We start from the raw sequence: 23975 nt of genomic DNA, 5'->3' as shown, positions 1-23975 counted from the left end.
TGTTTTTTTTTTTCTTAAATTTTTGTGTTAGGTCCAGAAAGAGAGAGAGTCTGAGCTTTTTGTGTTCCAAGTTTCACAGAGGAAAAATAAAATTTTCCTTTCATTCATAAATCATTTTCAACCACCTTATATAGCATACAACCCAGGCATGAATGGATGGATTTTTTTTCTATGATATTCTTTTCGTTTTCACTTTAATCCTTGTTTATGGGTCTTGTTCAAAGAGATTCTTTGGCGATTATCTAACTAGAGATTATATCCAATGCAATTCCAATTAGATGTTTGTTTTTTTCTGGACAATACACTTTCAATTTTTTTTTTCTTAAATTTTTAATGTTTTTTTTTTTTGTTTAAATAAACAATTTCAACTTCCTCCGCGAACTTTCATAAAATTGCTTCTTTTTTTGCTACACTATTTGCTTTTGTTTAAAACATTTCATTTGATTTGTCTCAAATTTTATTTGCATGTGTTTGCTTGTTTGTGTGTGTGTGTGTGGGGGCTTTTGAATAGATTTTCTTGGCTTTTCAAACAAAAAATTTTCTTTTGAGAACTTTTATTTTGTTTAGCTTTTTTGACCGACACGTTTGCTAGTTCGAACACAACTGAAGCACGAGATGAGTACTCATTTGGTTTTTATGAATGAAACCGGCCAAAGGCCATAACAAACAAACGCACGGCATAGCAAGGCATATGCCATGGTAGAGGCAAGCAACACAAACCATAGCTGTGTATGTAACAATGTGTGTGTGTGTGTGTGCGATGCCCGGTGAGCTCCAACAAACGGAAAAACTCAATTCTCACTAAAATGCAGTGGCACTTAGTGCCGGTTGTTAGCGAAAGACCCCTTTTTCGAAGATCAAACACTGAGAATTTCCCCTTAGGCTCCCTCTCTCATACTCAGGCAATCACTCTCTCTCTCTCTCTCTCGCCATTCAATAAGCCAAGGGGTTTTTGCTCCCCCATGTTTAGCTGTTTTGGCTACTTGTTGAGAGCGAGAGGTAGATACTTTTAGTGTAAGTGTGCTTGTGTGTGCCTGTGTGTGTGGTGCAAGTGTTTGCTGTATAAACAATTCCTCCAATGATGGTTGTGGTTGCCTCCCCGTTGTGTAGCCATTTTCAGGCTGATGGGTAGGCGCAAGCGCACAACAGCCAATCAACAGTTTGTTTTAAGAAAAAAAAAACGTTACTTCAAAAATCTCAGGCTCTCTAAAACTCAAAGTAAAGACAATTATCTTAAAAAATTATCTCTCTCTCTCTCTCTCTGTTGGGTATATTCTCCTTTTGCCTTTTAAATGTAGCTTTTATTTCCAAGATAAATATGAGCGTTACAGAGGGGCAACTTTTCCTCTTCTTCTTCTTTGTTGTATGTCTAAAAATAACCCAACCAACAGGTATTCCCATTGGGTTTCTGCTATTTCTTCCTTAAGCCCCCAAAATGAATCTTCATTTTGTGTTTGCTTAAAATTGTGTGTGTGTTTTTTTTTACTATTTTTTCATTCAGTAACGTCAATTTTCTCTAATACGTCATTGTGGTGTTCATATCAAGCAATCATCAGCTTTTAACCAAAATAGAAAACAACACATGCAGATATACCAGAGAACAACATCATCAATTTCCCGGTGTTTAAAATTTATTTTTTTTCACCTCACCCGCCGGCAACCACCTTGTGGCCGCGGTCTTATTCATTCACATTTGAACGAGTATTTTAATTGAAATCTTTTTTTTTTCTTTTGGTGTTTTTCTTAGTTTTCCCATTTAGAAATAGAAAAATCACAACATTGCAAATTTTTAGACGAATGATTCATTTTGTTGAGTCTGTGTGGTGATAGGCATCTTTGTTGGCAATATAAGGGAAATATTCTTTTGTTGTGGCGGCAAGGTGTGTTGAAGGTAAAATTCAGAAAAAAAACAGGGAAGGGTATATCTATTTTTCGCAATTTAAGAAAACACTATTTAAACGCATATACCTACCTATTGATTATTAAGTCCTACATATATCGATTTGGGCAATGTTGCCTTAGGTCAGTTGTGAAAGAAAACTCAGATGTCTTCTTTGTAAGTTAATGCGGGTTTTATTGGGATATACACCATGAGGTACATGGCTTTTGTAAACTTAAACAAGTAAAAGTGTGCTGAGTTCGACCGGGCCGAATCATGGGAACCCACCACCATGGATTCTGCTAAAAATTTATTCAGACTAAATTTGGTGGAAGAGCATAATGTTATTCTACATACCAAACTGAAACCAGCAAAGCTTCTAGGAACCGAACAAGGATTATCAAAAAACAGTTTTATAGGGGAGCTATATGAGGCTACAGACTGATTTGGACCGTACTTAGCAGAGTTGTTAAAAGTCGCAACTGAAAACTATCTGCAAAATTCAACCAAATCGGATAAAAGTTGCGGCTTTCAGGGGCTCAAGAAGTCAATTCCGGAGATCGGTTTACAGGGGAGCTATATCAGATTATGAAAGTCATAACAGAACAGTAGCCAAATAGCCAAATGGGACAACAATTGCCGCTCAAGAAGTCAAATCGGGAGATCGGGTTACATGGAAGCTATATCAGGTTATATATAGACCGATTTGGACCGTGTTGGGCACAGTTGTAGGAAGTCTTAAAGGTACACTTTCAGCAAGATTTTAGCTAAATCGAACAAAACTTGCGACTTCCAGGGGCTCAAGGAGTCAAATCGGGAGTTCGATTCATATGGGAGCTATATTAGGTTCTTAACCGATTTGAACCGTACTTGGCACAGTTGTTGGAAATCATAACAGAACGCTATGTGCACAATTTTAGCCAAATCGGACAAAATATTCGACTTCTAGAGGCTCAAGAATTAAAATCGGGATATTCGTTTACATGAGAGCTATATCAGGTTATAGACCTATGTGCAATTTTGAGCCAAATCGGACGAAAATTGCATCTTCCCGGAGCTCAAGAAATCAAATCGGGAGTTCGGTTTATATGGGAGCTATATCAGGTTATAGTTCGATTAGCACTGTACTACGCACAATTCTTGGAAGTCATAACGGAACACTACACGCAAAATTTCAGCGAAATCTGACGAAAATTGTGGCTTTCAGGGGGTTAAGATATTAATTCGGGATATCGGTATACATGGGAGCTATATCAAGTTATAGTTGACGAATTTGAACCGTTCGCGGTTGTAGGAAGTCTTAACAGCATACTATCTGCAAGATTTCAATCAAATTGGACAAAAACTGTGGCTTCCAGGGGATCAAGAAGTCAAAACGGGATATCGGTTTACAGGGGAGCTATTTCAGATTATAGACCGATTTGGATCGTACATGACACAGTTGTTTGAAACCATAATAGAACGCTATGTGCAAAATTTTAGCCAAATCGGACAAAAATTTCGACTTCCCAGGGGCTCAAGAAGTTAAATCGGGAAATCGGTTTATATGGGAGCTATATTCAAATCAGAACCGAGATGGCCTATTAGCAATCCCCAACAACCTACAATAGGTATTATTTGTGAAAAATTTCAAGCCGCTAGCTTTACGCGTTCCACCGCTATCGTAAATTCGACAGACGGACCGACGAACGGCTAGATCGAATCTGAATGCCGAGACTATCCAAAATATAAATATTTTATGGGGTCGCAGATCAATATTTCGAGGTGTTACAAATGGAATATCTAGATGACCATTCTATGGTGGTGGGTATAAATAGGCAAACTGAAAGCTCATTTTTATGTAGAGATGGCGATTCTGGTCAAGCTGCTATACGTGAGCAAGCTCGTTCCGGTCCAAAGGACCGATCGCCACGCGAACAAGGTGGCAGGCACCATTTACAATATGTAAAAAATTACATAGCCAGTGTGGACTCTGTAGTTCGGCGACACAATCTGGATCTAAACAAGTAAAAGCGTGCTAAGTTCGGCCGGGCCGAATCTTATATACCCTCCACCATGGATCGCATATGTCGAGTTCTTTTCCCGGCATCTCTTCTTAGGCAAGAAAGGATATAAGAAAAGAGTTGCTCTGCTATTAAAACGATATCAAGATATGGTCCGGTTCGGACCACAATTAAATTATATGTTGGAGACCAGCCAATTCGTATAAGAATTGCGCCTATTGGGGCTCACGAAGTAAAATAGAGAGAACGATTTATATGGGATCTGTATCGGGCTATAGACCGATTCAGACCATAATAAACACGTTTGTTGATGGTCATGAGAGGATCCATCGTACAAAATTTCAGGCATATCGGATAATAATTGCGACCTCTAGGGGTCAAGAAGTCAAGATCCCAGATCGGTTTATATGGCAGCTATATCACGTTATGAACCGATTTGAACCTTATTTGACACAGTTGTTGAAAGTAAAAATAAAATACGTCATGCAAAATTTCAGCCAAATCGGATAGGAATTGCGCCCTCTAGAAGCTCAAGAAGTCAAATCCCCAGATATGTTTATATGACAGCTATATCAGGTTATGAACCGATTTGAACCATACTTGGAACAGTTGTTGGATATCATAACGAAATACTTCGTGCAAAAATTCTTTCAAATCGGATAAGAATTGGGCCCTCTAGAGGCTCGAGAAGTCAAGACCCAAGATCGGTTTATATGGCAGCTATATCAGGTCATGGACTGATTTGAACCATACTTATCACAGTTGTTGGATATCATAACAAAATACGTCGTGCGAAATTCCATTCCAATCGGATAAGAATTGGGCCCTCTAGAGGCTCAAGAAGTCAAGACCCAAGATCGGTTTATATGGCAGCTATATCAGGTTATGGACCGATTTGAACCATACTTGGCACAGTTCTTGGATATAATAACAAAACACGTCGTCCAAAATTTCATTTCAATCGGATAAGAATTGCGCACTCTAGAGGCTCAAGAAGTCAAGACCCAAGATCGGTTTATATGGCAGCTATATCAGGTTATGGACCGATTTGAACCATACTTACCACAGTTGTTGGATATTATAACAAAACACGTCGTTCAAAATTTGATTCTGATCGGATAAGAATTGCGCACGCTAGAGGCTCAAGAAGTCAAGACCCAAGATCGGTTTATATGGCAGCTATATCAGGTTAAGGACCGATTTAAACCATACTTGGCACAGTTGTTGGATATCATAGCAAAACACGTCATGCCAAATTTCATTCCAATCGGATAAGAGTTGCGCACTCTAGAGGCTCAAGAAGTCAAGGCCCAAGATCGGTTTATATGGCAGCTATATCAAAACATGGACCGATATGGCCCATTTACAATACCAACCGACCTACACTAATAAGAAGTATTTGTGCAAAATTTCAAGCGGCTAGCTTTACTCCTTCGGAAGTTAGCGTGCTTTCGACAGACAGACGGACGGACGGACGGACGGACGGACGGACAGACGGACGGACATGGCTAGATCGACATAAAATGTCGCGATGATCAAAAATATATATACTTTATGGGGTCTCAGACGAATATTTCGAGTAGTTACAAACAGAATGACGAAATTAGTATACCCCCCATCTTATGGTGGAGGGTATAAAAATATTTCAAATTTGCCCTGGACATTCATTCCCTTAACGAACAGTGGCAAACTTCTTACAGAGAGTGTTGTTCGATTCTAAATGGAGCTTGCTTTTTATAGTAGAGTCCGAAGGGCGTGTCGCAGAGCGACATCTCTTTGGGGAGAAGTTCTTACATGGCATAGTACCTCCCAAATATCGCCAGCATGTGTAGGGGATAACCACCCCAGAAAATATTTTTTCGAAAATATTTTTTCTGATGTTTTCGCCAGCGTAACGGTCGTGGTCTACGCTGTAATGGCCTCTGGAGCTAATAACGCTCAGTTACAGATAAAAATCTTTTTTTCATAATTGAATATGTTGGGCTATATTCATAACAGTCAAGCAAAATTCCAAAAAGTGGTTAGAGGAGCACCGTCTTAAGAAGCCAGTTTGGATCTTCACGATCAATACCATGAATTTCAGTTCAGCAATAGATAGGCGCCAGATCTGGTACGTTTAGAGCAATTTGAAAGATCAGATGTTATGAGCCTTTGAATTGACTCAATGGATGCACTTTACCAACTTCATCATCTCCTCTGTGTGAAGTCATGTTGTCGAAGCAGTTTTTTTTTTTTGGACACATAACCACAACATAACCTAGGAAATTGGTAACCATTGCCCCAAGTCCCCTACTGAGGCCACCGTAACTCAGAGGTTAGAAATAAAAGCCAAGTAAAAGCCTGCTAAGTTAGGCTGCACCGAATCTTATATACCCTCAACCATGGATCCCATTCGTCAGGTTCTTTGAATGACTTTTTCAATATATAGATGTGCTACATCAAGTTATTGACCGATATGGATCGTACTTGTCACAGCTGTTAGAAGTCATAGAAAAATACCACACCCAAAATTGCAGCAAATCGAGTGAAAACTGCGCCCTCCAGTCGCGCCTTCAGCGTGTCAAATTGGGAGATCAGATCAGATTTACATACTTGGCACAGAAATTGTTCAGTAATTTAAAATAGACCTCTCGACTTATGGCAAAAAGTATTTTTTTTTTTTTTTTAATTGAAATTTTAATTTTTTATTTTGCTCTTGATTTAGCCCTAACTTGTTATGGGTCTTTTTGATGACTGTGCGAACATAGATCATAAAATTAATTACCCATTCTCAGCTTGTTAACATTGGTTTGACATTTTCTAATATTTCATTAAAAAAATTTCTCAAAGTTATGCGTACCCTTTGGAAATGATTGAGACACTTTAGGTGATTTCCTAATATACACTAAAACATGTGTTTTCGCTGTTATCGCTTCATGCGATTGGTCTATAAAAAATGCTTTTATAGATCATTTTCTATTAGTTATGTATGAACATGAGTCGTTATATGAAAGCACCTACACAAAAATTGAATTAATTTTTTTTTTAGGAATATTAATAAAAAAAATACATGGTATGAAAAAGTGGATATGTTGAGGGGTAAAACTATAACCAAGGAGAGTGTGAAGATGTTTCCCTTGCAAAACCTCAAAATTTTAATAAGACTCAAGAAATTTTTTTTTTCTTGGGCTACTTTACATTTATTGTCAAGTTAGCAATGTCCGTCCGTCCGTCTTTCCTAGACATTATATCATTCCCAGTAGCAAAACTTGGCATTCGAAAAATTCGAACACTTACTTCTTATTGATGTAGGTCAGTTGAGACTGCAAGTGATACCAATCGAACTGAGTTTGAACATTTAGACCATGTAAAACAATAACTTGATTTTAGGGCTTAAGACTATGGAGCGTAACATTCTCTTGCCATTTGGCTACAATATGGCACATGGAGTTCTTTTATATCTCTTGTTAAATTATCTCAGATTTTTTCTTTTATTTGTGCCTAATAGGGTCACAAATTTCGCGCACTTTTTTTTCTAAAGCAAGCTAAAAGTAACAGCTGATAACTGATAGAAGAATAGAATGCAATTACAGAGTCACAAGCCGTTGAAAAAATTTGTCAACGCCGACTATATGAAAAATCCGCAATTACTTTTTGGGCAACCCAATATTATGGCATTTTATGGTTGTGGATAATAATAACTGTAGATTGTGTTCCTCCCCTAACTCTAAGGCACGTGCCAGATCTACACTTGTTGATAATGTGCAGTAATTTATCTGCGTGGGTATGCATAGGTATGTGTGTGTTATACAACCACCACCACAATAGTACAGAATTTCCTTCAATTGGAACATGACCTAGCATCTGGCAACACTTACCACCAACATTCACCCAACTGACCCATACAACATAAAATGTGGTAAATCCAAATGGACTATGGGAATTTATGTTCGAAAAATCGGAAGTTAGAGGAAACAAGTAAAAGCGTGCTAAGTTAGGCCGGGCCGAATCTTGGGAACCCACCACCATGGATTCTGCTAAAAATGGTTGCCCAAAAAGTAATTGCGGATTTTTCATATAGTCGGCATTGACAAATTTTTTCACAGCTTGTGACTCAGTAATTGCGTCCTTTCTTCTGTCAGTTATCAGCTATTACTTTTAGCTTGCTTTAGAAAAAAAGTGTAAAAAAAGTATGTTTGATTAAAGTTCATTCTAAGTTTTATTAAAAATGCATTTACTTTTTTTAAAAAATCCGCAATTACTTTTTGGGCAACCCAATACATATCAAATTCCTGTTAAACCAGCAAATATTATAGCTACTAGGAACCGAACAAGGATGATCGAAACTCCGGTTTACATGGGAGCGATATCAGGTTATAGACTGATTTTGGCCGTATATGGCACAGTTGCTGGAAGTCGTAATAGAAGATTGTATGCAAAATTTCAGACAAATCGTGCAAAAATTGCGGCTTCTAGGGGCTGAAGAAGTCAAAACGGGAGATCGGTTTATATGGGGGCTATATCAGGTTATAGACCGATTTGGACCGTACTTGGCACAGTTGTTGGAAGTCATAATAGAACACTATTTGCAAAATTTCAGACAAATCGTGCAAAAATTGCGGCTTCTAGGGGCTGAAGATATCAAAACGGGAGATCGGTTTATATGGGAGCTATATTAGGTTATAGACCGATTTGGACCGTAATTGGCACAGTTGTTGGAAGTCATAATAGAACACTATTTGCAAAATTTAAGCCAAATCGGATGAAAATTGCGGCTTCCAGGGGTTTAAGAAGTCATATAGAGAGATCGGTTTATATGGGGGCTATATCCGGTTATATACCGATTTGGACCGTACTTGGCCCAGTTGTTGGAAGTCATAACAAAACACCACATGCAAAATTTTAGCCAAGTCGGATGAAAATTGCAGCTTCCAGGGGCTCAAGAAGTCAAATCGGGAGATTGGTTTATATGGGAGCTATATCAGGTTATAGACCGATTTGGACCGTACTTGGCACAGTTGTTGGATGTCATAACAAAACACCACATGCAAAATTTCAGTCAAATCGGATGGAAATTGCGGTTTCCAGAGGCTCAAGAAGTCAAAACGGGAGATCGGTTTATATGGGAGCTATATCAAAATCGTAACCGATATTACCCATTTTCAATCCCCAATGACCTACATCTATGCTAATTATCTGTGCAAAATTTCAAGCAGCTAGCTTTACGCGTTCGACCTCTATAGTGATTTCGACAGACAGACGGACGGACGAACGGACATGGCTAGATCGATTCAGAATTACGAGACGAATATTTCGAGGTGTTAAAAACGGAGTGACTAGATTAGTATACCCCCATTCTATGGTGGTGGGTATAAAAAAGAAACTATAATTGTTATACACAAACTAAAATTGTTATACACAAACTAAAATTGTTATACACAAACCAAAATTGTTATACACAAATCAAAATTGTTATACACAAACTAAAATTGTTATACGCAAACTAAAATTGTTATACACAAACTAAAATTGTTATAACCACCAAAACGAAATATCAATTTCCGACCCTAGAAAGTCTATATATATCGGATTGTCTTAAAATTCCTAGACGATTGAACGATGTCCGTCTGTGTTTCCGTCAGTTCCACTCCGCACTCCACAGCCTTCAAAACTTGAGATATTTAGCTGAAAATTTACACAGATCCGTATTTCTTGAATACGCAAGTTAAGTTCTTGAACGGTCCAAATCGAATCAAACTTGGATATAGCTGCCATATAGACCGATGTTTTGATTTAGTGTCTTGAGCTCAGAAAAGGTGCATCTACTAACCGATATGGTTGAAATGTGAAACAGTGAGTTGTACCAGGGCTTCCGATATTCGAAAAGAATATGGTCCATATCGGGACTTATTTACATATAGCCGCTATATAGACCGATTTGCGGATTCACGGTTTTAAGCCCATAAAACTACCCTATTTGGCTGAAATTTGTAGCAGTGAGTTGCAGTAGGGCACCCGATATCCGAACGGGCTATGATCGAGATCAGATCTTATTTGGATATAGCTGCCATATAGACCGATCTTGTGATTCGGGGCATTGATCCAATAAAACCAGATTTTGCTAAAATTTGAAACAGTGAGTTGGACCACCTAATATCCAAACCGATTATGGTCCACATCAGATCACAATTGGATATAGCTGTCATATAGACCGATCTAAAAGGCGCATTTATTAACCGATTTGACCGGAATTCGGAACAGTGAGTTGAAACATGGCATTCGATATCCGAACGGAGTATGGTCGAGATCGAATCATACTTGGATAAAGCTGTCATATAGACCGATCTGCGGATTCAGGATTTATCACTCGATTTATCTGAAATTTGCAACAGTGAGTTGGATTGGGCCACCTGATTTTCGAACTATGTATGGTCCACATCAGACCACGCTCGGACATAGCTGCCATATAGACCGATCTGCCGACTTAGGGCCTTAAACGGGTAAAAGGCGCATTTATTATTCACTTTCGTTGGAACAGTGAGTTGGATTGAAACACCCTCTATACGAATCAAGTATCGCTCATACATCACGACACATTTAGATATAGCTGCCGTATAGTCCGATCTGCAGATTTAGGGTCTTAAAACGCATTTATTACCCGATTTGAGTGAAATTCGGAACAGCGCGTTGCAGTAGGGCACCCGATATCCGAACGAAGTATGGCCGAGATCTCCGATCTTCAAACCATTTCCATGAAATTTTCTCTAAAGACAAAATTTTCATGAAATTTTCTCTAAAGACAAAATTACAAACAAATTTTCTCTAAAAAAAATTTCGAAGAAATTTTCTCTAAAGACAAAATTTCCATGAAATTTTCTCTAAAGACAAAAATTCCATGAAATTTTCTCTAAAGACAAAATTTCCATGAAATTTTCTCTAAAGACAAAATTTCCATGAAATTTTCTCTAAAGACAAAATTTCCATGAAATTTTCTCTAAAGACAAAATTTCATTGAAATTTTCTCTAAAGACAAAATTTTCATGAAATTTTCTCTAAAGACAAAATTTCCATAAAATTTTCTCGAAAGATAAAATTTCTATGAAATTTTCTCTAAAGACAAAATTTCCAGGAAATTTTCTCTGAAGACAAAATTTCCATGAAATTTTCTCTAAAGACAAAATTTCCATGAAATTTTCTCTAAAGACAAAATTTCCATGAAATCTTCTCTAAAGACAAAATTTCCATGAAATTTTCTCTAAAGACAAAATTTCCATGAAATTATCTCTAAAGACAAAATTTCCATGAAATATCCTCTAAAGACAAAATTTCCATGAAATTTTCTCTGAAGACAAAATTTCCATGAAATTTTCTCTAAACACAAAATTTCCATGAAATTTTCTCTAAAGACAAAATTTCCATGAAATTTTCTCTAAAGACAAAATTTCCACGAAATTTTCTTTAAAGACAAAATTTCCATGAAATTTTCTTTAAAGACAAAATTTCCATGAAATTTTCTCTAAAGACAAAATTTCCATGAAATTTTCTCTTAAGACAAAATTTCCATGAAATTTTCTCTAAAGACAAAATTTCCATAAAATTTTCTCTCAAGACAAAATTTCCATGAAATATTCTCTAAAGACAAAATTTCCATGAAATTTTCTATAAAGACAAAATTTCCATGAAATTTTCTCTAGAGACAAAATTTCCATGAAATTTTCTCTAAAGACAAAATTTCCATGAAATTTTCCCTAAAGACAAAATTTCCATGAAATTTTCTCTAAAGACAAAATTTCCATGAAATTTTCTCTAAAGACAAAATTTCCATGAAATTTTCTCTAAAGACAAAATTTCCATGAAATTTTCTCTAAAGACAAAATTTCCAAGAAATTTTCTCTAAAGACAAAATTTCTATGAAATTTTCTCTAAAGACAAAATTTCCATGAAATTTTCTCTAGAGACAAAATTTCCATGAAATTTTCTCTAGAGACAAAATTTCGATGAAACTTTCTCTAAAGACAAAAATTCCATGAAATTTTCTCTAAAGACAAAATTTCCATGAAATTTTCTCTAAAGACAAAATTTCCATGAAATTTTCTCTTAAGACAAAATTTTCGTAAAATTTGTTCTATAGGCAAATTTCCATCAAATGTTCTCCAAAGACAAAATTTCCATGAAATTTTCTCTAAAGACAAAATTTCCATGAAATTTTCTCTAAAGACAAAATTTCCATGAAATTTTCTCTAAAGACAAAATTTCCATGAAATTTTCTCTAAAGACAAAATTTCCATTAAATTTTCTCTATAGACAAAATTTCCATGAAATTTTCTCTAAAGACAAAATTTCCATGAAATTTTCTCTAAAGACAAAATTTCCAAGAAATTTTCTTTAAAGACAAAATTTTCATGAAATTTTCTGTAAAGACAAAATTTCCATTAAATTTTCTCTATAGACAACATTTCCATGAAATTTTCTCTAAAGACAAAATTTTAACGAAATTTTCTCTAAAGACAAAATTTCCATGAAATTTTCTCTAAAGACAAAATTTTAACGAAATTTTCTCAAAAGACAAAATTTCCATGAAATTTTCTCTAAAGACAATTTTGCCAAGTTTTTTCACTTACATTGTCTAATAAAACGTTTTGCTCAAAAGTACGTCATATAACACCCTCCCCATTCACATTTCAATTCACACCCTCACATTACACATCAAAACGGCAGCAGACAATACATCCAAATGGGGTATGGAGGAGTATCGCGTGTGTATGCCGGGAATGCATGTGGTCTCAAAAATACCCAAACAAATATTTTATTTGCCGGTAGTGATGGTACAACATTCCCTTACATGCCCCTTTTAACAATGCTCACAGGCCTCCTCGAATTATATCTGTTTTTTACTCGTGCTAAAAAGGCAAATATTTTTTTTGTGGGTCAATATGATAGAGTTTAGCTAAAAATAGCTATGAAACAGCCTTTGTTCATTTAGCAAAATAAAAAAAAATTGTTTTTCTTGTAGTTGTTATTTTTGAAATTATGCTTTTAGTACTTTTTTGTTTATTTTATTGCAAATTTTTGTTTACATTATACGTATCGCCGTTTGCCCATTTTCTTTGGTCGTTTTGTGTTGTTTTGTTTGTTTTTGGTAGTAGCCGTTTTCTAATGTTTCACATGAAATAATTTTTGCATGAATCTTGAACTTACGTAAAATGTATAATCACAAAGAAGAATAAACATTTCTCGTGAGAAAGAGGTACGTTGGGTGGATGAATAGGTTTCAGAAGGAAAGGAAATTTTTGAAAAATAAGCACCACAAATGGGAAATTTCGCAGATATATTAAATTTTGACAAAATTTTCCAAAAAAGTGATATAAGACAAAATTTCAATTCTGTAGCAATTTTTCCAAAAATATCATAACTATGGGAATTTTTTGTGAAAATTTCTTTAGCATGGGAAATTTTATAAAAATTTTGTTTCTCTGGGAAATATAAATGGGCCTTTTATGGGGCAAAAACAATAAATCGTCAGATCGGTCTGTATGGTAGCTATATCCAAATCTGGACCGATCTGGTCTAAATTTAAGAAGGATGTCGAGGATCCTAACGCAACTCGCTGTCCCAAATTTCGGCGAAATCGGGCAATAAATGCTCTTTTTATGGGCCCAAAACCTTAAATCGAGAGATCGGTCTATATGGCAGCTATGTCCAAATCTGGACCGATCTGGGCCAAATTTATGAAGGATATCGAGGGGCCTAACAAAACTCACTGTTCCAAATTTTTGCGACATCGGGCAAAAAATGCTCCTTTTATGGGCCAAAACAATAAATCGTCAGATCGGTCTGCATGGTAGCTATATCCAAATCTGGACCGATTTGGGCCAAATTTAAGAAGGATATCCAGGGGCTTAACATAGCTCACTGTTCCAAATTTCGGCGCAATCGGACAATAAATGCGCCTTTTATGGGCCCAAAACCTTAAATCGAGAGATCGGTCTATATGGCAGCTATATCCAAATCTGGACCGATCTGGGCCAAGTTGCAGGGAAATGGTAAGGGACCTAACACAAATCACTGTCCCAAATTTTGCCAAAATTGGCCAATAAATGCGCCATTTATGGGCCTAAGACCTTTAATCGGCGGATCGGCCTATATGGCAACTCTATCCAAATCTGACAAAATTTCCTATAGAAATGAAATTTTGACAAAATTTCCTAAAGAAATTAAATTTTGACAAAATTTCCTATGAAAATGAAATTTTTACAAAATTTCCCATAGAAATGAAATTTTGACAAAATTTCCTATAGAAATAAAATTTTGACAAAATTTCCTATAGAAATAAAATTTTGACAAAATTTCCTATAGAAATGAAATTTTGACAAAATTTCCTATAGAAATTAAATTTTGACAAAATTTCCTATAGAAATGAAATTTTGACAAAATTTCCTTTAGAAATTAAATTTTGACAAAATTTCCTAAAGAAATGAAATTGTGACAAAATTTTCTATAGAAATGAAATTTTGACTAAATTTCCTATAGAAATGAAATTTTGACAAAATTTCCTATAGAAATGAAATTTTGACAAAATTTCCCATAGAAATGAAATTTTGACAAAATTTCCCATAAATATGAAATTTGACAATATTTCCCATTGAAAGGAAAATTTTAATAAAATTTCCTATAAAAATAAATTTTTTGACGAATTTTCCCATAGTAATGAAATTTTGACAAAATTTCCATAGTGATTTAATTTTGATAAAATTTTCTATGGAAATTAATTTTTGGCAAAACTTTCGATAAAAGCCAAATTTTTGATATTATATCCTATAGAAATAAAATTTTAACAAATTTTCCTTTAGAAGGAAATTTTAAAAAAAAAAATCCCAAAAAAATTAAATTTTGCAAAAGCTTCCGTTTCCCTTTTCTTTCCATTAGCTCTTGTAATAACCCACCAACAGACGTCACACTCATATTTGTTTACCACAAACATAAGACTTTCATTAAACCCAAAAATATATTTGTTTGCTCATTACCAATGACGCAATTGATGCATCATCATCAGCATCATCTGATAGGCAAAAACATCCCTGAGGTGAGTGAAAATGTAAGGGAGAGTGTTTTGCCTTTCAATGTCGGGAAAAATGATTTTTCACAAACGTATGTTTGTATGTATGCTTACATTTTCATTTTCATCGCGCGAATCTATTTTTGGTATTTTAGGTGTAATTTTTTGTTTTTGATGTTGATGAGCATCTCATCATCATGTGGCTTTGCCAATTTGCTTTAATTTTTTTTAAATAGAAAATAAATGCAAATATTTGCGATAATTTTGCTAAAAAGCCACAGGTGTTTAGGGGCACAGTGGGCGATGAGAATAAAATATAATTATAAAATATATATTTCAATAAGTGTTTAAATTAAAGAAGTGGGTGATGGCCCCATGGTTTAAGAGGCATGTGCCTACGCCATTGGTTGGCTTGTTGTGCCCCCTAAAAATTTAAAATAAGTCTTATGTTAGGAATTCTGTGCCCTTCATATTGAACCTTATCCTTTAAAATGATGTTTGGGTTCTGTTTAGATCTATTTTGCGTTAATAACGAAAACCTTTATGATTTTCATTAAAAGAATTCATTAAAAGGCTTCTCCAGTTACGTTTCACTGGTGTGGCTAACATCTTTTTGGGGGTACTCAGTGATATTTTATACCATAGTATTCAGTTAGGTTTGGTTGGAAAAGGATGATATCAAAACATCGTATTGATATCCGCTGAGTCTATCGTATGGTCCATTGTTATTGCTACATCTTCTCTCTGCCTCTACCATAATAAAAGTATCTGTAATATAGATGAAATGAAAATTGGTATATATCGCCATACCATACCATATAGCTATGGTAGGTATAGATTCTATACCTTCCCTACCCATAATAGGTGATTAATCGCACCTCTATAAGGTATTTTATCTATAGATTCTATACCTACCACACCTACTATAGATGCGATATATCCCCATTTTTATTACAATTTTTAATTCCACTGTACCCATACACACAGATTCCTCTTTCTGTTTTTTTGTTAAAAAATAATCATGAATCAGTTGTGCGATTTATTAAAATCGAGTGCGTATGCCAAAAATATTTATAGCACAACTCATTCGCTCATACACCTGAATAGATAATCTGTAGATAGCCCAACGTGCAAAGGTGTGCTACCTCACACATATACAAAGGTGTTAGAACAGCATCAGAACACAGAATTCTATACTCAACTCACCTTCACCTTGTTTTGGGGATGACTCTTTCTCTCACTTGGCAATGATTTTTGAGGGAGAGGGAGAGAGAGTATGAGTACCGTAATAATAATCACATTTAAAGGCAAATGCTTTCATCATGGATACTAGGAACAACTGTTTGTAATGTATGTATCAAAGATAAGATGTTTATATGTATGTGTGAGTAGAGGGATTTTAACAGTGTTGCCACAATGCAATGACTTTCTTAATGGTTGAAGAAGAGATGGAGCTAACCAAGTTCATACCGGTATATCTGGGAAACCAGTAATAATAATGACCTTAAATGCTTTATTTTTCATCCGATTTTGCTGAAATTTGAAACAGTGAGTAGTTTTAGGCCTCCCTACATCTGACCCAAATATGGTTCAGATCGGACTATATTTAGATTTAGCTGCCATATAGACCGATCTGCCGATAAATGGTCTGAAGCCCATAAAAGCTTTATTTATTACCCGATTTCATTGAAATTTGCAACAGTGAGTTATTTCAAGCCTTCCGGCATCTGACCTAAATATGGGTTAGATCGGTCCATATTTAAATATAGCTGTCATATATACCGATCTCCCGATAATGAGTCAGAAGCCAATAAAAGCTTTAATGTCCTGGATGGAGGATGTGGAAGAGAGAAGCATTGTGCTTCTTTTACAACTGCAGGAGTATGGTCGAATTGAAGTAAGGAGATAGTCTGAAGGTGATTTAAGTGTTGTGCACGCCCATTGTGAGATCAGTGTTGACGCGTCCTAGGGATTTTAAGGAGGGATGCAAAGACTGGCCTGCTTCGGAATGGTGGGAGCAATGACATCTACATGGCAGATAGGTGGGTTGGGAAGCAATGCTGATGGTGCAACCTATTGGAGTCAATATTCGAAACTGTGATGGCAAGGTTGCCTTCGGGCCATGGGAGCTCGGCACACTGAAGAAGGATAGGTGCAGCCACAGCAGCCTTTCTGGATGCTATAGATGCGGAAGGTAGTCAGAGGAAGGTCTTAGACTAGCTGGTGCTTAGATTAACACGAGATAACATACAAATTGTCTTTTTCTGAAGTATGGATTGAGAGACGTTGGCTATAGTTGAGAAAAATGTGATCTTAGATGTCATTGGTGGACTCAAGATGGTGTAAGGGACGTGGCCGAATGTCTTCTCTGAGGAACTCCATATCGATGTGTTGGTCAGTGTACGGTCCTTCAAGCCTATTCTTCAGTTCGGTGCCATTATAAATGCAGCAACTGAAAACCTAAGCTTCTTTTATTCATTATACCCTCCACCAGGGGATGGGGTATACTAATTTCGACATTCTCTTTTTAACACCTCGAAATATGCGTCTAAGACCCCATAAAGCATATATATGCTTATGGGGTCTTGATCGTAGTGACATTTCAAGTCGAACTAGCCATGTCCGTCTGTCTGTCTGTAGAAAGCACGCTAACTTTCGAAGGAGTAAAGCTAACCGCTTGAATTTTTGCACAAATACTTCCTATTAGTGTAGGTTGGTTGGGATTGTAAATGTACCAAATCGGTCCATATTTTGATATAGCTGCCATATAAACCGATCTTGGGTTTTGACTTCTTGAGCCTCTAGATGGCGCAATTCTCGTCCGATTTGACTGAAATTTTGCACGTGGTGTTTTGGTATAACTTCCAACAACTGTGCTGAATATGGTTCAAATCGTTTCATAACCTGTTGTAGCTGCCATATAAACCGATCTTGGGTCTTGACTTCTTGAGTCTCTAGAGGGCGCAATTCTCAACCGATTTACCTCAAATTTTGCATGAGGTGTTTTGTTATGACTTCCAATAACTGTACTAAGTACGGCACAAATCGGTTCATAACCTGATATAGCTGCCATATAACCCGATCTAGGGTCTTGGCTTCTTGAGACTCTAGAGGGCGCAATTCTCGTCCGATTTGACTGAAATTTTGCATGTAGTGTTTTGGTATCACTTCCAACAACTGTGCTGAATATAGTTCAAATCGGTTCATAACCTGATACAGTGCCATATAAACCGATCTAGGATCTTGACTTCTTGAGCCTCTAGAGGGCGCTATTTACATCCGATTTAGCTGAAATTTTGCATGACGTGTTTTGCTATGATACCCAACAACTGTGCTAAGTATGGCGCAAATCGGTTCATATTTTGGTATATCTGCCATATAAACCGATCTTGGATCCTGACTTCTTGAGCTTCTAGAGGGCGCAATTCTCATTTGATATAGCTGAAATTTTGCATGAGATGTTTTGTTATGACTTCCAATAACTGTGCTAAGTATGGCGCAAATCGGTTCATATTTTGGTATATCTGCCATATAAACCGATCTTGGATCTTGACTTCTTGAGCCTCTAGAGGGCGCAATTCTTATCCGTTTGGAATGAAATTTTGCACGACGTGTTTTGCTATGATACCCAACAACTGTGCTAAGTATGGCGCAAATCGGTTCATATTTTGATATATCTGCCATATAAACCGATCTTGGATCCTGACTTCTTGAGCATCTAGAGGGCGCAATTCTCATTCGATATAGCTGAAATTTTGCACGAGGTGTTTTAGTATCACTTCCAATAATTCTGCTAAATATGGTTCAAATCGGTACATAACCTGATATAGCTGCCACATAAACCGATCGGGAATCTTCACTTTTTGAGCCTCTAGAGGGCGCAATTGTCATCCGATTTGGCAGAAATTGTGTACAACGGCTTTTCTCATGACCTTCAATATACGTGTCTAATATGATCTGAATCGATCAATAGCTTGATACAGCTCCCATATAAACCTATCTCCCGATTTTGCTTCTTGAGCCCCTACAAGGCGCAATTCTTATCCGAATGAACTGAAATATTACACATTGACTTCTACAATGTTCAGCATTCATTTATGGTCAGAATCGAACTATAACTTGATATAGCTCCAATAGCATAACCGTCCTTATTCCATACTCTGTGTTTGCCTAAAAAGAGATACTGCACATAGAACTCGACAAATGCGATCCATGGTGGAGGGTGTGTAAGACTCGGCCCGGCCGAACTTAGCACGCTCATACTTGCTTTCTTTCCAGTGAAGGAAGCTATGGTTTAATGTACGCGTATAGTGTTACAGCAGCCTTAGCTTCTTTTTTTCTTAGTTTATTGTTTCAAATTTTTTTTTATTTTAATATTTTTGACAGAGCTGCTAGCTAAAAGCTTGACATTTAATCTCTCTGTTATTTCTGGGCTCTTTGTTGATTACTTCTGCAGATTGCAATTATTCTCACATTGGCAACCTTGCATATAAACAAACACTGTCCTGTCTTAGTCCATGTGGGGGGGGGGGGGGGGGGGTGGTTAGGTGAAGAGAAAGCTTGCAAGAGAAGAAATGAGAGTAACTTCGTGATTTGTTGTACACATATGTTTACACACATTCACATCATCATACATGATGTTGTTCATGGTGATGAAGATGCGGGTGAGGCGGGTGTTGTTAACTACTACTGCTACTATGTATGGTATTGTGTGTTGCCCTGCTTGCATGATATTGTTGACGTCAGAGTAAATATATGGCCATAAAGCCATCGTCATTTGATGATGTTTTTGTTTTTCTTTGGTCGAAAATTCAAAAAATCAAGCAAACAGAAAAATTTGCAGAATTTTCCTAAAACCCCAAAAACAAAGGAAAACAACTATTGCCTGAGCAGAAGACAATGGGCAGCAATCTTTATTATGTTTAATTATCAACACTTAAGGTTCACTTATTAGCCATGGTGGAGATGATGACGTTGATGAGGAAGATGATTCAATATGAGGCAAACTTAAGGCACGTGTACTCTTTTGAATATTAACAGTGGGTGTTGAATAATTTTTATGTTGTTTTCCCAAAAACCAGCACGAACACGTACACCAAGGAAAATTGGTATGGCTCTTTTCGGGCTAATGTGTTAATCAACGTAGGTCGTTATCGAGATATCAATACCTTCGATATCGGGTATTTAGTGCAGGGGGCTAAAACAATTTCGTGATTAATGTCTTGGAGTCAGTTGGAAAGGCAAGTTTCCATTTTTTTCTAAGGAATTATTGCTAACTATTATTAATAACTTTACACCATTTTTTAATTATGTCTTTTTACCATACACATACTAAGAGTATGTTAGTGTGTGTGTGTCACAGTGCTGGGGCTATATCCCATTCCCCATTTAATGTTATTGTTGTTGGTTTTTGTTTCTTTGAAAAACAAAAGAAGCTTCATAGCTATTAGTGAATTGTTTTTCTTTATTTTTCTTCCAATCTTTATTTGTTATTGCCGATCGTATATCAGTAGGTATGCATCAGTCTTCTGTCAAATGAGTGGGCAACATTTCAAGGCACACTTTTGGAACAGCTAACATCAAGCGTACCAAATCATTAACGTGCACTGTGGTTTAGGTGAACAAAGTAGAGGATGGGATGTAAATGAATAGAGAGTCTCAAACTCAAAGTCGTCGAGCCTTTTGGATTAGAAAAAAAAAACAAATAAATCGAAATTTTCAAATCGTAAGGTTGACAAGACGAAGGGCAGACATACATGGAAGCTAAATCAGGTGACGGACTGAGTGAAATAAAGTCAAAATCTAAGTACAATTGGAGCTCATATGTGTGAGGCACTGCTGCCATCGGTTTGGTCTTAGAATGACGAAACTCTGGCATTGCCACCCAGAAGTTCAGGTTACGTAGATTTATTTAAAAAGACAAATCGGGCTATATGTGGGAGCGATATCAGGTGCACTGATTTATATCGCTGACAATTCCATACAATCTACTTCGTTAAAAAGTATCTGTTCGAAATTTCAAGGGATTTTTTTTAATGGTATAGGGACTGACTGATGCAAATGTGCTCGTGAACATTCAATTATGGAACAGGGGCAAACTTCTCACATATCAATGAATGCTGTCAGATTTTAGTTTGAGCTCAGTGGAAAGAGCCCTCGTTTTTATAGCCGAACAGCATGCTGCAGTATGACACCTTTTTATGGAGAAGTTTCTCCATGGCTGTGATACCAAATGGTACAGTACCTCACAAATGTCGCCAGCATAAGGAGGTGATAATCACCGCTGACATTTTTTTTAAGTTCATGCCAGGATTCAAACCCAGGCGTTCAGCGTTATATGCGGACAGTCTAGCCTGTGCTCTACCTTCAATCTGAATAAAAAAAAGAGAAAAAGGCAACTCGTCAACTATCCTAACTCTAGTTAACGAGGACCAGATATTTATTGATTCGCTTGAAGGGGCTATCCAACTGGCTGAAATGTTTGGCAGGAATTCTTCCTTACCTGAAAGCAATCAAGCAATCAAGGCTTATCTTGTTTGATGCCACAGATATTCTTTCGAACAAGTGGGCTTAAAAGGGTTCTTGCGAATTCCAACGAATTCCAACAAACGACGGACCCAGATGAAATATCAGCACTCTTTCTATCTAAGTGTTCTTCCAGGCTTGCTCGTCCATTACGCAACCTCTTCAACCTTGCTTGTCTTGCGGGAGTTTGCCCGGCGTGTTAGAAGGTTTCGATGCTCAAAGAGGGCGAGATGAACAGTCCTGCGAATTACCAACCAATTACGATATGCTCCACGATATTAGTGCATAGTAGCCCAAAGCAGTCCATAGTAGTCCATAGAAGTAGATAGTAGTCCATAGAAGTCGATAGTAGTCCATAGAAGGCGATAGTAGTCCATAGAAGTCGATAGTAGTCCATAGTAGTCCACAATAGACCATAGTTTTCAATAGTAGCCCATAGCAGTCCATAGTAATCTATAGTCGTCGATAGTAGTCCATAGTGGTCCATAGTAGTGCACAGTAGTCTATAGTAGTCCATAGTAGCCTATAGTAGTCCATAGTAGTACACAGTAGTCCATAGTAGTCCATAGTAATCCATAGTAGTCCACAGTAGGCCATAGTAGTCCATAGTAGTCCACAGTAGTCCATAGTAGTCCACAGTAGGCCATAGTAGTCCATAGTAGTCCATTGTACTTTATAGTAGTCCATTATACTTCATAGTAGTCCATTGTAGTCCATAATAGTTCAAAGTAGTTCATGGTAGTTCATAGTAGTCCATAATAGTGCATAGTAGTACTAGTCCATAATAATTCATAATAGTCTGTAGTAGCCCATAGTAGTCCATAGTAGTCCATAGTAATCCATAGTAGTCCACAGTAGGCCATAGTAGTCCATAGTACTCCATAGTAGGTCATAGTAGTCCATTGTACTTTATAGTAGTCCATTGTACTTTATAGTAGTCCATTGTACTTTATAGTAGTCCATTGTAGTCCATAGTAGTTCAAAGTAGTTCATGATAGTCCATAGTAGTCCAAATTAGTCCTTAGTAGTCCATAGTAGTCCATAGTAGTGCATAGTAGTCCATAATAGTGCATAGTAGTACTAGTCCATAATAATTCATAAAAGTCCGTAGTAGCCCATATTAGTCCAAAGTAGTCCATAGTAGTCCATAGTAATCCATAGTAGTCCGTAGTAGTCCATAGTAGTCCATAGTAGTCCATAGTAATTCATAGTAGTCCATAGTAGCCCAAAGTAGTCCAAAGTAGTCCTTAGTACTCCATAGTAGTCCAAAGTAATCCATAGTAGTCCAAAGTAGTCCATAATAATCCATAATAGTCCATAGTAGTAAACAGTAGTCAAAAGTAGTCCATAGTGGTCCAAAGCAGTCCATAGTAGTCCATAGTATTCCATAGTAGTTCAAAGTAGTCCATAGTAGTCCAAAGTAGTCCATAGTAGTCCATAGTAGTCCATAGTAGTCCATAGTAGTCCACAGTAATCTAAAAGAGTCCTTAGTAGTCCATAATAGTCCATAGCAGTTAACAGTAGCCAAAAGTAGTCCTAAGTAGTCCATAGTATTACATAGTAGTCCACAGTAGTACGTTGTATTCCACTGCAGTCCTTTCTTGTCCATAATAGTAGACATTAGTCCATAGCATTCAAAAGTAGTCAATAGTAGTCCTTAGGAGTTCGTAGAAGATTATAGTGGTTTGAACAGCCCATGGTTGTCTATAGCAGTCCTTGGTTGTCTATAGTAATCCATTGTAGTCCATGGTAGTCTATGGTAATCAATAGTAGTCCATAGCAGTCCATAGTAGTCGATACAAGTACATAGTAGTCCATATTTGTCCATATTAATATTTGGGTGTAAAGTAACCACCAACCATCCAAATTTAGGGTCAAGTGTTTGGGGCCTATAATACTAACTTTTAAGAAAACAATTCTTAGCATCAAGTAAAAATTCTTTCACCAGAGAAAATGTATTCTTAAAAAGCTGGAAAATAGTTCACATTAATATTAAGTTCTTCATCTTTCGCTCAAATTTTTGAAGTTAGGACCGACATTTTCTCATTTCCTATTCTCTTGTTGGAAAAAATTCCACTTTTCCTAAACATTAGGAATTTTTTCTAAAAATCTAGAATTTTTTCCTAAAATCAAGAATTTTTCCTAAAAATCAAGAATTTTTCCTAAAAATCAAGAATTTTTCCTAAAAATCAAGAATTTTTCCTAAAAATCAAGAATTTTTCCTAAAAATCAAGAATTTTTCCTTAAAATCAAGAATTTTTCCTAAAAATCAAGAATTTTTTCCTAAAAATCAAGAATTGTTGTAAATAAAATTTGTTTGGCTGAGGTGGGAAAAATCACAGTTCAACTCATAGTTATGTTGGGAGTTAAGTTTGTTTAGATAAATTCCTAGTTGCCTCCTTTTCATATTTCCCCCCAAGTCCACTGTGCGGCATGCGTCTAAGTTCAACTCTATGTTAAAGCCAAACTAATGTTGGATCATTTGCCCGTAACTAACTTGCAGACGAAATAAATACACAATAAAATTGTTTTT

General features: G+C 36.5%; 1 protein-coding gene across 3 annotated transcripts in view; it reads right to left on the bottom strand.

Annotated features, from left to right (window-relative positions):
• The window catches only part of LOC106092941 (dendritic arbor reduction protein 1), a 359220-nt gene that overhangs the window by 51595 nt on the left and 283650 nt on the right, over positions 1 to 23975 (bottom strand). The gene's annotated exons all lie outside the window — the stretch shown is intronic.

This window comes from Stomoxys calcitrans, chromosome 2 (genome assembly GCF_963082655.1).
Source record: "Stomoxys calcitrans chromosome 2, idStoCalc2.1, whole genome shotgun sequence".
Taxonomy (NCBI): Eukaryota; Metazoa; Arthropoda; class Insecta; order Diptera; family Muscidae; genus Stomoxys; species Stomoxys calcitrans.
Note: the sequence above shows the minus strand (reverse complement) of the source record. Positions and strands in the feature narration are given on the sequence as shown.